Here is a 12,579-nt window from a genome sequence, read left to right as displayed (position 1 = left end):
CAGTGATCCTTTTGAATTTTTAAATACTCATTCTATAATCATATTTCACTGACTGTCTCAAAAATATCTTCTCACAATTGGTTTATTTAATTTGATATCCAAAGAGTCCATCCATTATGTAGGTGTTATGTCTCTTAAGTATCTTTGATATTTCTTATTTTTAGTGACAAAATGAACGGATGAAGAGAGCCCCTGGTTGATGTGTTGGGGTAATTTTCTTAGGCTCAGAACAAGTTGCTCGATTGCTCTTCTGCAGATGGCAAAACCAAAAGAGGTTTTGCAAACAGGGATGTTACAAATGATTGTGTATAAGGTGATCAGTTCTGATGGTTCTATTGTTTTGTTTAGATTAGATGAAAAAGGAAGAAAAAGGAGAGAGATTTCATTTTGTCTTGTCTTTTGGGTTAATTGCTTTTTGTGTGTTGAAGCTGATTCACATGTAATATGGGGAGAATAACATGATAACCCTTCCTTTCTAGACCGTAAGGTCAGATGAGAAGCCAGGTGTCTGGGGAAGCTGAGCTGGGCTGTGGAGCAGTGTTTCTCCAATCTGACTGCTTCTGTGTCATGTAATTCATTACAAATCATTTCTCTGGTTCTTCCCAGACCTACTGAGTGCAAATGTCTCCAAGACGGAAAACAATGAAAACAGCCTCTTAGGGTAATCGTGATGATCAAATATGGGGATCACTGACTTTGTCCTCCTTGCACCTTGATCGTTTTATTGGTAAATTGTGAATAATGATACCTCTCTGGGCTAATACCTCCTTAACACCTTGGTTATGATCAGGATTATGAGTCCAGGTGACTCTTGTCCAGATGCCGGACACTTGACTTTGGGATGGATTGGAATCCTTCAGCTTACATTTTCCCTTGTGTACCATCTAGTATGGTACCCAGCACATAGCTGGAGTGTAGTATGTATTGGAAAAATAAACACATGAATGATATTACTGAGAATTCAGATCAGTGACATTTCAAATTATCCATCCATAGACAATACAAAGAACTGGCAGGCCACCAGGGCTAATCTGACTTAGGAGGGGTCCAGACTTAGTTAGGAATGGCCTGGAGAATGGGATTGATGCCCAATAATATATATCTTCCCATGTCCCACCTCTTTTTATATACATTTTGTGTTTTGTAAAACTTCCTCCTCATCCAATCAAAACAGACTTTGAGGAAATAATGACAGGAATCACATTCATATAAATGTGGCAGTGGTAACAAGGCCTTTACCTTTCAAGGAGACTCACATTTGAAAAAAGCACTAAACCTCTAGGAATGCCTGGGTGGCTCAGTTGGTTAAATGTCCAAGTCTTGATTTTGGCTCTGGTCATGATCTCAGGGATATGGGATCAAGCCCCATATCAGGCTTCCCGATCACTGGGGAATTCTGCTTGATATTCTTTCTGTCTGCCCTTTCCCTTCTCCCTATGTGCATCTCTCTCTCTCTCTCTCTCTAAATTAATCTTAAAAAGCAAAGCAAAGCAAAGCAAAGCAAAGCAAAAAACCAAGCCTCTGGAGAAAGAGCTGCCCCAATGGTGGGAGAAATGTTCAGTAAGAAGAAAATTCTCATCACCCTTGATGTCACCCCATATAGATGGATACATTTGGGTAAGACTGTTCCCTGAAGGAAACATGCCGGATGCCTTCTGTGCCAGCTGGTTGGAAACCTTGAGGTTCAAGACTTTCTTGCAGGGGATTCTTACCAGTAGGGATAACAGCTGCTCCTGGTAGATTAGGAAGCTACTTTCTTTGCCATCTTCCTGTGGGAAAGATTCCCCAGAACTGGGTTTCTTGATTCTCCCAAATCAAGAATGGTGCTGTGGGGTCCTACCTGATGCTTCTGAACTATAGTCCTTCTTCAAAATAGGGAGTCTAGAATACACAGTTCTGTGCATGCATTAACAGTGACACTGGAATTCAGTCAGGAGAATATCATTAAAGAGAGAAGATAGGATAACAGACTTTTCATGTGATTAGGGGATTATCTTCTGGGGCATTTCAGTTCACTTTGGGATTGTGGATTTAAGAAGGTTGGCCAATGGTAATGTTCAGAATGGCTCTTTTCAGAGTCTTAATTATTGTCTTTTGAAAGTAATTTCAGGTGGGTTTGCACCACTAAGACAAGACCAGCATCCCCTAGTACATTAAGGTGACTAGAGAATCATCTCCAAAGAAGCTGAATTTATATGAAGAGATATTGATCAGAAAGAAAATGGCTATTTGCGACGATGTGGATGGAACAAGAGGGTATCATGCTTAGTGAAATAAGTCAATCAGAAAAGACAACTATCATGTGATCTCCCTGATATGAGGAAGTGGAGATGCAACATGGGGGGTTAAGGGGGTAGGAGAAGAATAAACGAAACAAGATGGGATTGGGAGGGAGACAAACCATAAGTGACTCTTAATCTCACAAAACAAACTGAGGGTTGCTGGGGGGGGGGGGGAGGGGGTTTGGGAGAAGGGGGGTGGGGTTATTGACATTGGGGAGGGTATATGCTATGGTGAGTGCTATGAAGTGTGTAAACCTGGTGATTCACTGACTTGTACCCCTGGGGATAAAAATATATTATATGTTTATAAAAAATTTAAAAAAAAAGAAAGAAAGAAAACGGCTGACCATCATGGAAACATAATAAGTCTGAGAATTGTACTTTGGCAGTGACGATACATACATTGTCAATAAAGAACCCTGGCTAATGGACTTCCTGTATTTTGATCCCAGTCACAAGATCATAAGAAGGAAGTGAACCTTAGGCTAAGCCTGTTCTTGACTATTCTGGTACTCTGTGATAAAAGGAAAGAAATTCCCATAAATCCTAATAGCGGTACCCATCTCTATGACACAAGAAACTTCTTTTCTTACGATCTTAGTTTCCTTAGGAATTTTTCTAGCATGTTGAGCAGGCTGGTCTAGGCACAGTTCAAATCCCTAGATTACTTCAGGTTTGTTTGTTTTAACCTGAGTGATGTTCTAGACTGAGCAAGAAAAGGACTTATAGACCCAGAGAGACTTGCTCATCTGACAAGTAAGGTGACAGGGTAGGGGTGGGGGGAGGGGAGTCTAAGAGTTTTCAGGGTCATTTCTTTTGTCCAAGGTTGATCTTGACCCAGGATGCAGGCTTCCTGTGTCACACTTTATTAAAAGTTAACTATCCAGGGATACTAACAAATGCTACTTCTCCCCAGGAAGGAGCGGTAGGACACATTTATATTTTCCTTTACACAGGATCATGAGCTATTTTTTGCACTTTTCTTTCTTTTTTGGTTACAGAGGCAGTATATGCTTATAAAGGAAATTTGGAAACGGTGGATAAGCACATAAAAGAAAAAAATCTATAATTGTACCAATAACAATATTGTTAACATCTTGATATAGTTACTTACCCTCTTTCTATTTTTATTGAAAAATCAGGGTCATGTTGCAAATAGTGTTTTGAAGTTGCTTTTTTTGTTTAATGTAACAATGTTGTCATATGCCGTTTTTCAGATTACTAAGTATTTTTCTAAACTAATAAGGAATTCGGGGTGCCTGGGTGGCACAGTTGGTTAAGCATCTGTCTTCAGCTCAGGTCATGATCCTAGGGTCCTGGGATCGACCCCCACATCAGGCTCCCTCTTTGGAGGGAAGCCTGCTTCTCCCTCTCCTGCTCTCCCTGCTTGTGTTCTCTTTCTTGCTATGTCTCTCTCTGTCAAATAAATAAAATCTTAAAAAAAAACAAACTAGTAAGGAATTCAACAATAAGAAGATGTGCCCCTTTTCCCCTTTGACAAGTTATCCTGTGTGGCAAATTGTCTTATATTTAAAGAGTAGAGACAAATGAGGGCAAAAATGAACAGGAAGGGCAAGTCAATTCACAGAGAGTGTGTTTTCTGAAAGTCCCTGCTGCTAGAAAAAGATTCGGGATTATGCCTTGTAGTTTAAACACACTGATGACAGCTGTGTGAAGATACGAGAGTTGGCATCAAGGGTGAACATCAAAGTCCAGGTAGGAGCTGTGGATAATGTAAAGAGATCTCCAAGGCCCTTGCCAAGAGCCGATGGTTTTCCAGCATCTCTCTCCCTGCTCTAGGACCTGTACTAATTACTCCTCTGTGGATATCTGATCCTCAATTTGTAGTTTTAAGGTTGTTGTGGGGAATGTTCTTAAAAGACTTGAGAACTTTTGCCCTTGATGTGGACATTTGGGAGAGAGAGTGATGTGCTTTTGTTTTGTTCAGGAAAGCCCCAAGGATAACTCAGAGAACTGCCAGGGCCTCCCTGATAATCACCTTTGGGCCCTTGACCACATAGTTGCTCTGCTTCTGAGGTCTGTAAATGGGCTGGGTGTTTTCTCCTATCAGTCTCAGAAAACTCTCTAAGGCACTCATTTTATAAATTCTCTCTGTTACAGATTATTAGGCCAGTGAACTCCCCATTGTACTGGGACATGTTTACAGGAAAAGAGGTCCAAATTTTGTTTGTATTTTGTGGCAATCTAAGACAGTTAGTGCTGAACACAGTCCTGAAATCAGAGGCCTGGGGCCCTTTATGCTTAGCTTGGCTGATGTGCCCTTGCTCAGGCCTTTTCAACATGCATGCCTCTGAGTCAAGTTTGGAGGGTAGAAGGGGAAGGACAAGCAAGGAAAGACAAAAAGGAAATCCTGGGAGTAGGGAAATATTATCATGGCAGGAACTTTGAGCTACGCTCCATACTTTCTTCTCTGTTAACATCTGCTCTCAAAGTCATGTGTGTTATCAGTGTTTTTGTAGAAACATGAAATATCAGTACTGGAGAGGCCCCTTGGAGTTCAGTGCCTAATTTTACAGATGAGGCATCTGAAGTCTGGAGAAGCCAACTGCTGTGAGCAAGGTCCTGCGATTGGTGGTAGAGCCAGGATTTGAGTCTGACTCATAGTCCGGGGCTCTGTACCCTGTAAACTGCCTTTCCCTACAATACAGTGAGAAAAAGCCTAAGGTACCACACCGAGTCTCCATTTATATTTAGTCTTATATTCTCAGATTTATTCATAACTGAGAAGGAACTCCTTAGTCCTCTACTAAAGGAATTTGGAGTGAGGCAACTCAAAAATCTATTGATAAGGAAAAAGTTTCATGATATATTATCAGGTAAGAAAAGCAGCAGGGAATATAGCAGGCTGTAATTTGCATATTAAAAAAAGAATGTGTGTGTATAGGATAATTACAAATACACGCTCATTCATGTACACAGGTAATACCTATCGTAATGTAATAGCTTTGGAAAAATGCATGAGGAACTTAATACATTGGTTGCCTCCAGGAAAATGGCCGGGAACCATGGACGGCAGGCATAAGAGGAAGACATATTTTTCACTCTTACACTCTTTGTTTTATTTTTAAAAGAAATTACTTATTTGATAGAGAGAGACTGAGAGAGGGTGTGAGCAGGAGGAGAGGGAAAAGCAGACTCCACGCCCAGTGCAGACCCTGACGCTGGGTTTGATCTCACGACACTGAGATCATGACCTGAGCTGAAATCAAGAGTTGGACACTCAGTTGACAGAGCCACCCAGGCAACCCACCCTTGTACTCCTTGAATCTTACTATAGGTAGGTATTAGCTATTTTTTAAAAAAGTAAATATATACACATTTCAAGATGACATGTGAGCTCAAATGAAGGGTAAAACTAATGCTTCCTGGTAGTTTCTCGAAGGCCTCATGGAGACGTGGCATTTGAGCTGGCCTCTAGGTCAAGCAGAATTTTGCCAGGAAAAGTCAGAGCAGGAAAGATCATATTTCAGGACACGAGAACAGGATGCTTAAGGTTATCGAAGCAGGAAACGCAGACGGAGTTTGGGGGAATGCTACGTAGTCTGGAGAAATTGCCGCAACGGCCAGGGACCTGGGGACAGTGAGAATGGTAATGAGAGAGATGGCTGGATGGAGGTCATTTTATATCTAACGTGGAGTAAATTGGCCCCAGTGTTCCTTTCCCACCTCACCCCTCCTCCCCTGCTGTACTTCGGCCACAAAAGCCAGCCCTGTCTGCTTCAAATGCGCAGACCTTTCCCACTCATGTACCTGGGCACTGGCCACTTCCTCTGTGTGGTTGCGGTCTTCCAATCCTATTTTCTTGGCCTCCTTCAAGACTATTTCAAATGTCACTCCTCTCCACTCTCTCCATCCCCAGCACCCCAGAGGATGTAAGCGCTCTGTCCTCAGTGTTCTCTTGGCATTTGGAATTTACATTTACTACAGCACTTGTCCACTTAAATTTTAATTTTTCTGGGGGCTGAAGCCGAGCACGAGGTCATTGGTATGCAGAAAGTTGTTCCTTTTCTCTCTAATTTAGGATTTTATTCTCTAAGGTCCCAGCTTTATGGAACCTTATTATGATGAAGCAGAGTCATAGCTTTCTGTTTTCGCATGGCTATCCCATTATCTCTCCATGAAGTCATTTCTCCTATAGAGGAAAAAAAAGTGAGGGCCAGAGACATTATTAACTAAGTAAGAAAAATGGTTTTTTTAAAAAACCTCTAGGCCTCTTCTAAACTATATTAACATTTTATTATCTTTGTCCCCAATAGGCTCTTTTAAAATAGCTTAGTTTAAAGCCAGTTAAAGGCAGATAGCCTGTCGTTTTTTTCAGACTTCTATGAATTTAAAACTTAATGTTAATAGAACATTTTATATGCATACATGATGAATTAAACAGTTAAAAACGAAAAGAATTTTGTTCTGGAGTATCCTGACAGGTTTAGGGTCATTATAGGCTTTTTTCTCCCAGTGTCTATAAGTCCTTGATGAGAACTTGAGCATCGAGGGAGATATTGTCCTTACTAGTATGTATTTTGTCTGCAATATAATCCATATAAAAGTACAGACATCTGTATTCCAAAAGGGGATTTCAACCCCTTAAGAAAAGCTGTACAAATGTGTGTTCTTAGGTTATTCCTCTCTGTTCCTCTTTCTTTTAGACATTGAGGGAATAGCTGTGGTCCCCCCATGACAGCTTTATCTACAGAGGGATGTGTATAAGACACAGAACCTTGTCTCTGCCCACACCAAGGCCCTTCTGAGCCTTCTGGGTATTCAGGAGCCCAGAACAAGCTTGTATCTTTATTCTCCAGCATCAATGAGACCCTTGACCAAATTGTTCAACTGCTCATTTTTTTTCAGTTGCTAATATATCATGGGCATCCTTCTTAGGAAGTACACTCCTTCTTGGTCCATCTTACATAGGGGCTGACTGAATTCTTTTCAATGTTGTATTGGATTGCGCTGCATGGATATGGCAAAATTACTTTAACCACTGCCTTTTGATGGACCGTGCGGTTATTCCCAGTTCTTTTCTTGCTGTTATGGATAATGCAGCAATGCAAGTTCTTGCATATATATCTCGACTATGGGTGTAAGTACAGCAGGATAATGTATTTAAAGAACTGGAATTGCCAGGTGGAAAGGTAGATGTATTTACAGTTTTGAAAGCTAGTTGGGGAGGGGGGTATACCAAAGGTAAGAACTCTGTATTCCTAGGTTTAAATAGTAGCTTAGAAATAAAGAACAATCGCCCCAAATCATGGAGACTATGAAACAGCACTTGATTTGCTTCAGTTGTGTCATTTGATGCGGCCTCTCAGAGTTCTGTGTTGAAGTTTCAAGCAGTGCAGCAGAGTGTAATGTTTTTGATCGATGTATCCAAATATTAGTTCTTACATGAGACCTTTTGCGACATGTGAATAATTTGAAAATTGCAACATGTTTTTCTTTGCATTGTTATGTGTTTTAAAGCTAAACAATGGGTTGAGAAAATGCTGGTTGCTAACTCTTAACCCCTGATTACTGAAACTAATGTTGTCAGGCAGACTGGAGCGGTTACCAAGCGCCTAGCGCCAGGTGTCACATACAGGAAGTAGGCACTGGATTCTGGCACGTTGCCCTCTACAAAGATGTCACTCTTTGGCACATGTCCCAAGGGCGAGAGCGCCTGCTTCAGGGAGAAAACTTTCAAATGTTGTTAGAAATCACGAATGTCCTGAGACAGAAGTCACCTACCTGCTGAAAAATGTCTTTCCAACAATTCCTCCTCCTCGCCCACCTTTATCTTCATCTGTTTAATTGGCTGTAATGATACACCATCGTATTTTATTTCTCTCAGTTCTGGAAAGTCTAAGATCCTGGTGATAGCAGGTGTCTGGGGAGGTCCGGCTTCCTGGCTCACAGATAGTGCCTCCTCATTGTGTCCTCACATGGTGGAAGGGGTGAGGGAGCTCTCTGGGGTCTCTTTTGTAAGGGCACGAATCTCACTTGTGAAGGCCCCGCCCTCATGACCTATTACCCTCAAAGTCCCTACTTCCTAAAACCGTCACTTTGGGGGTTAGATTTCAATGTATGGATTTCAGGAGGACAGAATATTCAAATCATAGCAGATTGTTTTGTTTCATCAAAGTTGCAAAGCTAGATAGGCTTCCCCTACACAAGACAGTGGGAGGGGATGTCGACACAGTACTATGAATGGGCTCAGAGGCCAGACTGCTGGGTTCAAACCCCCACAGCTCTCCTGACTAGCTTGTCATCTTGAGAAAGTTCCTTTATTTCTCTGTGCCTTAGTTTCCCCAGCTGTAAAATATGACAGCAGTGGTATTGACCATATACTATCATTTAATGATTGATGGGCTAATTTTCATAAAAGACATCAAACAGCGTCTGGCTTAGTAAGTACCACAGTGAGTGTTTATTTGTATGCTTTTCTACAAAGGGTCAGACACCCTACTCAGCATGGGAGATAGATTCTTTTTCATTGCCTTAAAAAGCCTATGAACTATGCATCATTACCCACATTTTGTTGTTCTGGTTATATGATTGGCCCAAGGTTGTACTGCTAATCAGTGATGGGCATGAGAATCTGAGACCCTGACTCCACAGTCTCACCTCAATAAAAAATTTGCCATTTCTTCTGTTGAACCTGAAACTACATCCTCTCACTTCATTCTGTGCCCTTGGTTATATATCCAGAATAGACTACCTTGACTTCTTTGATAATCTGAGCAATTTGTACAGTAAGAGTTTATCCTAATTCTAGAGGATGTTGAAAAGCTTAAGGATTGCCCCTAAAGAGACAGGATCTATCTCAAAGGAAGTTATGAGAAAATTATTTTTATATTAAAACTGGGAGCTCAAAACGTTGAATAAAAAGGCACCAGTTCGGAACATCTATCTATAAGTTATCTCTATGCATTTTGACTTTAAAATATTAAGGAAATTAAATATGGGATGTAGAATGTAGATATCACAGATATTTGAAAAACTCCTGGGTAGATGGAAAGAGTGCTGACTCAGCTGATCCAGTTTCTGGGCCTCAAGTCAGCCCCCAGTAGCTAAACCACTGTTCTGAGCTTTGGCTTCCTCATAGGGGAAATGAGTAGGTTGAACTAGATGACCTTTCAGGGCATCAAATCTAAGTGCTAAGTTTCTTTACCCATCAGGGAACAAGCTATTTTACATTTTGTTTAGTGGTTGCCCAATGGTGGGGGAGTACCTGGAATTTGGGGGAATTCCCAGAATACATGGGCAAAAAATATACTTTTAAATTTTACGACACATTTATTTAAACAAAAAGGATTAGTATTTTAATCTTTAAAGAGATTTTAAGAAATGAAGAAATAATGCTAGAGAAGTTGATAAAACAGATGACTTACAGAAGAAAAATGTAGCTGGTTAGGAAACAGATGAGAGAATGTTAATTTTCATCAGTCACCAATGAAATGCAAATGAGAACAAATCAAATTGGCAAATACTAAACCCAGTGACTGCTGGTAGTGTGATAAAGTAAATACTCTCATACACAGCTTATGAAGTAGAAGTTGGTCTAATTTTATATCTCTTTTGTTCCAGTAATCGCGCTCAGATCTCTTTATACTAAAGAAATAATTGTATGTTTATAAAAATTTATTTTTAGAATGTTCACCCACTGTTATTACAGTAAAAATCAGAAACAATTCAAATATCCAATAATAGACAATTGATTAAATAAATAATGTTACACTCACATAATAAAACATTATGTAGTTATTAAAACTATGTTTGAAGAATCTTAATGATACAGGAAATATTAATGATGTAGGTGTTAAAAAAAGCAAGAAATCAAACTACATATAAAATATGGTATGAGTTTCAGGAAAAAAAAAGATGTACTGAAAAAAAGAAACAGGAAAAGGTACACTAATATCTTACAGCTTTTTGTTTAAGGTGGCAGTTAGCTTTCTCCTTTAGATCATTTGGTATTTTGAAATGTTGTAGAACGTGCATATACTACTTTCATAATCTGAAAAAAAAAGGATATATAAAAAACGATCCAGAGAAAACGAGAAGTCAGCCAACGTGGTGGGGGGGCATCTCTAGTCTGATTGGATCAGCAAAGAAAAAGGGAACCGCTGGGGCGCCTGGGTGGCTCAGTCACTGAGAGTCCGTCTCTTGATTTTGGCTCAGGTCATGATCTCAGGGTTGTGAGATTGAGCCCTGCCCTGTGTAGGCTCCTTGCTCAGTGGAGAGTCAGCTTCCCCCTCTCTTCTCCCCACTTGCAGGCACTCTCTCTCTCTCAAATAAATAAATAAATCCTTAAAAAAAAAAAAAAAAGGGAACTGCTGTTCACCACCCATGCTTGGGTATGTGTGTTGAGTGGTGGTGGTGGTGGTATGGTCACAGGGGGCTGGGGAAACCCTGGGGTGTGATGGTGCTTTCGAACTGGGAGCTGGGCTTGGTGGAGGTCTACGCAGATGTCGGGCAGATACAGTTTCACAGTAAGTAAACATCATCAGGTAGGGGGCTACTTTAGGTCAGAGGGGAAAACATAAAATCCTAAAGCAAACTTCCCGTTGCCCCCTCACCTTTGCAGACAAAAAAGACCCCTAGGGCGGAACATCTCCCTTATTCTCAGAGTTGCTTTGATTTGGGATCTGGTTTTGTTGGCGTAATACAGTTTCACTCTTGAGTTTCTTCTTTCTTTCTTTCTATTTTCATTATGACTTTTTTTGCTCTTTTGCAAAAAGCTAATTCTGCAGAATTGGGGCAAAAAGGGAGAAGGGAAGTCAGTGAATGTAATTATAACTGGTAAAGTGCTCAGATAATCTCAAAGTACCTTCGAGTATCCTTTGACTGGAGTATTTTCTAGAAGTTTCCCTTACTCTCCCAGGACAGATGATGATGTCCTGTTGAGATGCAGGTAAAGATTGTACTTGAAGCTCATATTTCTCTTTTTATGACTTGGCTGGGAATCCTAACCCAGAACCATGACTTTTCTTTCCCCAGATCCAACCCAAAAGGAGGTAGGCTCCAAGCCATTGAACTGTCTACCCTATGTCACTTATTCCATACACCAGCATTTTTTCAAATACTTGAAAAAGTCATCATAGCATGAACTATACTTATCTTTTAGTAATCCCTTTTTGCATTTTCTGTATAACTAAAGATGAGAATAAAAACCACAGCTTGCCCAAAATGCTACAGAAAACCAAAGACCCATACCTTTTAAAACTTTCATCATAAAAGAATTTTGAACCTGCAAAAAGCAGAGAGAACAGACTAATATACCCCCCATGGAACTGTCACTCAACATGACAGCAGCAGTTCTCAACATTTTCCCACTTTTTTTTTGTTATTATCCTTACTTCTTGTTTTTGCTGTCTTCTCCGGAATAATTTAAAATCCCAGGCAACATATTCAATTCTCCTGTCAGGACTTAAAACAATATGTATGACCCAATATGATTATTGCCTAACAAAATTGACAACAGTTTCTTAATGTCATCTAATATCCAGCCCATATGCAAACTCTCTTGAATATCTAAAAAACAGAAAAAAAGACTTAAAAAACTCTCATGAGTGAGAAGAGAGGTGAGCTTGAGACATTTATGGGAGGAGGGCAAATTACTCAGTTTTGCTTGTCTTCGCTCCCGCAAAGGAACCAGAAGCTAGAGAGAGCGCTTCTAGGAATTTTAAACAATTTTAGCTGTCTAGATCAAGAAAAGTTTTGTCTTTGGACACTGTTGGCAATTCACAGAAATTCTCTATAGCCCCAAAGGAACCCAGATCAACCTTTTCTTTCTTTCCATGCAAACTTAAAAAAACAAAATGACACCTGGGTAGCTCAGTCGGTTGAACATCTGATTTTGACTCAGGTCATGATCTCAGGGTCATGAGATGGAGTGCCATGTTGGGCTCTGTGCTCAGTGGGGAGCCTTCCTGAGATTCTCTCTCCCTCTTCCTCTGACCCTTTGCCCCCTGAGCTCTCTCTCCCTAAATACATCTTAACACAAAGACAACACATACAAAGCACTTAAAAATGGCTCAGTGCATGCACAGAAATATTTTAAAGAGCATGTAAACAAGGAGCAAAAAATGAGAATCACCTACAATCGTAGGGCTATAGACAATCCAGGTTACTGTTGGTATGTAGTGCTCTGGGCTTTTTCAATCCTGTGGAATCATACTATACCTATCCCTTTGAAACCTGCTTTTGCCCCCATGCAGCTTGGCGAGACTTGCCCCTGGTCAGTTAGCATCCTTGTACACTGTAATTTTAAAAGGATATTGATCAGAAGAATAAACTA

The 12,579-nt window shown here is 40.4% G+C and overlaps 1 protein-coding gene across 4 annotated transcripts in view; it reads left to right on the top strand.

The window, feature by feature from the left end:
* The window catches only part of RHOH (ras homolog family member H), a 40,939-nt gene that overhangs the window by 16,488 nt on the left and 11,872 nt on the right, over positions 1–12,579 (top strand). Inside the window, exon 1 of one of the 4 annotated variants that reach the window (XM_044225128.1) lies at positions 10,617–10,771. The exons of the other annotated variants lie outside the window; for them this stretch is intronic. The gene's annotated coding sequence lies outside the window, so the exon portion shown is untranslated. Of the gene's footprint in view, positions 1–10,616; positions 10,772–12,579 lie in introns of those variants that run through there. 4 annotated transcript variants of the gene reach the window in all.

The sequence above is a fragment of the Neovison vison genome, chromosome 11, assembly GCF_020171115.1.
Source record: "Neovison vison isolate M4711 chromosome 11, ASM_NN_V1, whole genome shotgun sequence".
NCBI classification, from domain to species: Eukaryota; Metazoa; Chordata; class Mammalia; order Carnivora; family Mustelidae; genus Neogale; species Neogale vison.
Note: the sequence above shows the minus strand (reverse complement) of the source record. Positions and strands in the feature narration are given on the sequence as shown.